This window comes from Dipodomys ordii, unplaced genomic scaffold (genome assembly GCF_000151885.1).
Source record: "Dipodomys ordii isolate 6190 unplaced genomic scaffold, Dord_2.0 Scaffold41, whole genome shotgun sequence".
Taxonomy (NCBI): Eukaryota; Metazoa; Chordata; class Mammalia; order Rodentia; family Heteromyidae; genus Dipodomys; species Dipodomys ordii.
In genome coordinates this window covers 124,824-129,200 of record NW_012267257.1, presented here as the reverse complement: position 1 = coordinate 129,200, position 4,377 = coordinate 124,824, and the positions used below count along the sequence as shown (strand labels likewise).

Here is a 4,377-nt window from a genome sequence, read left to right as displayed (position 1 = left end):
TGTGGGGCCTGAACTCGGGGCCTGGTGTTGTCCCTCAGCTCTTCAGCTCAAGGCTAGCACTCTACCACTTGAGCCACAGCGCCACTTCTGGCTTTTTCTGCTTATGTGGTGCTAAGGAATTGAACCCAGGGCCTCATGCATGCAAGGCAAGCACTCTACTGGGGAGCCATCTTCCCAGCCCCCTGGATTGGCTTTGAACCTTGATCCTCAGATCTCAGCCTCCTGAGTAGGAACATGAGTAAGTAGCAGGAAAATTTCTTAGGAAAAGAATACATATCCCATAGAATGAAATCTGTCCTGTAAGAATGGCAATTATTTTTACTCAGATATAAGTTTTTGTTGAAGTAAAAAGGGCTTTGAGCATTAAGTCCCTTCCCAAGACCAGCTTATGGGGCAATCTCTGTCTCAAGCTTGGGGAAGGTTTACTGAGTTCCAATAGACTTACTTCTAGGGCATGGATTACTGACTTGGGTAGGTAAGGTAAAGGTCTGCAGTTTTAGACATTGCTTGGCACGCTTTAGTCTGGAATGAAGTCTATATTAATACCTAGGAGAGTAGAGTCCTCAAAAAACAACAAACCCACCATATGATACTCTGTGACCCTGGTGGGCTATCTAGTTTAGATAAAAACTTATAGTGTTCTCTTCACAGACCTTCTAAGCCCATCCTGATTTAGGTTTCCTTTATGTTTTCCCAGGACTCATGGCTGCTATGTATCAGTTCCATTCTTGACATTTCTTAAAACTTCATCTAGGCTTTTAATCTCTTTTGGGAGCTGAGGAGGTAATGGTGTTTGAATTCAGGACTTTAATTTTGCTAGGCTGATTCTGTACTCCTTGAGGCGAGGACACCAGCTCTGCTTTTCACTGTTTTGTTTTGTTTTTGTGCTAGTACTGAGACTTGAATTCAGGGCCTGAGTGCTGTCCCTGTGCTTAAGTCTAGCACTCTGCCACTTGAACCATAGCCACAGGTCTACTTCTTCCTTTTTTGGTAGTTAATTGGAAGAAAGAGTTTCATGGGCTTTTCCTGCTCAGTCTGGCTTTGAACTGAGATCCTTAGATCTCACCCTTCTAAACTAGGGATTAGCTGGGCGCTGGTGGCTTGTGACTGTAATCCTAGCTACTCAGGAGGCTGAGATCTGAGGATCACGGTTCAAAGGCATCCTGGGCAGGAAAGTCCGTGAGATTCTAATGACCAATTAACCACCAGAAAGCCAGAAGTGGCACTGTAGCTCAAGAGGTAGAGAGCTAGCCTTGAGCTGAATAGCTGAGGGACAGCACCCAGGCCCAGAGATCACCCCTCATGTCCGACAAAAAAAAAAAAAAAGCCAATAATACATTCCTTAAGTATTTTCATTTTGTGGGCATGTGCTAGTTCTGGGGCTTGAACTCAGGATTTGGGTGCCAACCCTGAGCTTTTATTTTTTGCTTAAGCTAGTGCTCCATCAAATAAGCCACAGTTGAACTTTAGTGGCTGATTGGAGACAAGACTTTCCTACCTAGGCTGCTTTGTACCATAATCCTCAGATCTCAGCCTTCTGAGTAGCTGGAATTACAAGTGTGAACCACTAGTGTCTAACATAAGTATATTCTTAATAGTGGTTTTTGTTGTTGTTGTTGTTTTGGTCATGGAGCTTGAACCCTGGGCCTAGGCACTATCCCTGAGTTCTTCAGCTCAAGGCTAGCACTCTACCACTTGAGACACCACTTGGTGGGTAATTGGAGATGAGTCCCATGGACTTTCCTGCCTTGGCTGGCTTTGAACTGGGATCCTCAGCTCTGAGTTTTCTGAGTAGCTAGGATTACAGACATGAGCCATCTGCATCCAGTTACATCATTTGACTTTTTCTGGGGGGGAGGGTCTGTCATGGGGGCTGAACTCTGGGCCTGGGTGCTGTCCCTCTGTCTTCAGCTCAAGGCTAGTGCCCTACCACTTGAGCCACAGCACCACCTCTGGCTTTTTTCTACTTATGTAGTGCTGAGGAATTGAATCCAGGGCCTCATGCATGGGAGGCAAGCACTCTACCACTGAGCCACCTTCCCAGCCCATCATTTGACATTTTAAAAGTTGATGGGTCTGGGTGCCTCTAATCATATAATACATGTTGAAATAAACTCCAGGAAAGAAAGAGAAGCAGAAGGAGAGTCATGGTTAAAAAAAAGTACTCATTACTCATTACCCGATTCATGCGACTACACTCCTCTGTATATGAACTCTACAAGAATTAAAAAAAATAAATTTCAGGATATGGAAATGAGTGTTTTTCCCCGTTGTTATTTTTTTGTGTTATCTGTCTTTGGAAAGGTAAGATGGAGCACAGAAATGGAGGGACACAGGGTGAGCCAATGCACCAATGGTACTCACTAGACACTACATGGAAAATGAACTATACAACTTATGGGTGGATGGAAGGGAAAAACTGGGAGAGAGCAAGGGAAGGGGTGACATTGTACAAAAAGAAACGTAGTTTACCTGGCTTACATAATCCCTCTGTGCATCACCTTAATAAAAAATTATATACATATTACATATCAAAATTAGATACTGAGAACAGTATGCAGGCATGTATAACCAAAACAGTTTCTTGTACATGTTACAATTTTTTCTCCATTTCATTATCAGTTTTTCAATTTCATAATGGCTTTGGTCATATGAAATGCACAAAGTTGTTTTGATCAGACTATTTTTTCCTGTGTGTCCCGGGTTGACATCATGCTTAGAAATAGCATGCATTCTCTCCTAGTATGTTACTTGTATGGGTGCAACGTGATGTGGAGGAATGCATGTTATAAACGTTGTTCCTGGTACTGCTGAATAGAGCGGCCAACTTCCACATTAAAGACCAGTTTCCCTACCTGCAAAATAACTCAGAGATTGAAAAACGAAACGAGTGTCATTTACTGCTCGTTGTGCCCGGCGGGGCATCTGTTCATTCCCCAAAGCGGGCGCCCGCGCGTCAGGACTAACGTGCACGCGAGAGCCGTCGGCCCGGCTTTCCGAGCACTGCGCGGCACTGCACACCCAGCAGGCGTCGGGCAAGAGGATCGGGTTTGCCGAGGAATCCGAGGGCCAGCTATTTTCCGTTTCTCCGCTCGTCGCCTCCCGTCCTCCCCGGTAAACACCGGCTGCTTTCCTCTTCCCGGGAATGCCGGCTCCCGAGGTTTCAAAGAGTGTCCAGCGATGCCGGTGAAGAGAGACGGAATCTGCCACGTTTATTTAGTTTCCACGGCAACAATAAAGTCTTCGGGTGGCGGGAGTAAGTCTCCCCGGGCAGAAGAAACGAGAAGGGTGGTCCCTGGAACGAGACCCGAGCAGCCGGGCAGCCTCGGGGAGCCAGGGCTCGGGCCCCGGCGCGTCAGCGTCCGCCGCCCACCGGCCGTCCTCCCCGGGGCCGAGGCTTGACACGTTCCCGATTTGCACACATTGCTGGCTTGACGGCACCCGGGCGCCCAATGGCGCCGGACCCAAGTCCGGTCGGCGCTCCGCCCGCGCGGGGCTGTGCACACGCGCCGTGCGCGGGTCCCCGATTCACCAGGACCCGGAGCTGCGGACGGCGAGCGGCGCGCGCCGCGGCTGTTCAAGAGCTCCGCGCCGGGGAGGACGCAGCGGCACGCGCCGCACCCGCGACGGCCGCCCGCGCCGCGCTCCGGAGGCCCCCACCAGCCCCGGCTCGGAGTGGAATCCGGCAGGGGAGGGGCGGGAGGAGGGGCTCCTCTGAGAGCGGCGGGGAATTCCCCCTTCCACCGAACGTTCCCGATTGTTCACTAGCTTCACGTCAGCAGCAGGGGGTAATCCCCGACTCCAGCTGCTCCTGACGTCACCACGTGGAGCCACCGCCCCCCGCGCGTCCTTGCCTCCAGAGCTTCCTAGAAGCCCCGCCTCCAGACGTAGCCACGCCCCTTTCCCCGTCCCCCGCCGCCGACGTAGAAGGCGGAGCTTCTCTGACCGGGGCGTGAGCAGTTGCTTGGGCCAGAAGGTTCTCCGGTGGAGGCGCTCCTCCTGCTGCCCCGCCCAGTAGGTTCGTTCTCACTGTTTCTTCCACACCCTTTCTCCCTCCTCGGTCTCCTCGCCCCGCCTTCCCTCCTTTTCTCAACCCCTCTAGTTTCTTCCCCGCCTCACCACTTTCCACGATCTCGCGAGACTTGGCCCAGAACATTGCGGATCGGGTCGGCGCCATTTTGGGACTGAGACTGGTTGTGGGGGAGGGAAAAGCGGCAAAAGGGGATTATTCAAAGTACCGAAAACCTCCTCCCGGGATCGCGCGCAACGGCACCCCCAGGCCAGGGGCACCTCTGGTGGGGCGGAAGGTAACGACGGCCTCCGCGCTCCTCGCCGGAGTCCGGGAGCGGGCGGCGGGGGGGGGCGCCCGTGTCGGCG

The 4,377-nt window shown here is 51.6% G+C and overlaps 1 protein-coding gene across 1 annotated transcript in view; it reads left to right on the top strand.

The window, feature by feature from the left end:
• The first annotated feature begins 4,039 nt into the window (after nucleotides 1-4,039).
• Gpbp1 (GC-rich promoter binding protein 1) overlaps nucleotides 4,040-4,377 on the top strand; it is a 63,318-nt gene continuing 62,980 nt past the window's right edge. The window contains exon 1 of the mRNA XM_013018501.1: nucleotides 4,040-4,307. The gene's annotated coding sequence lies outside the window, so the exon portion shown is untranslated. The remainder of the gene's footprint in view (nucleotides 4,308-4,377) is intronic.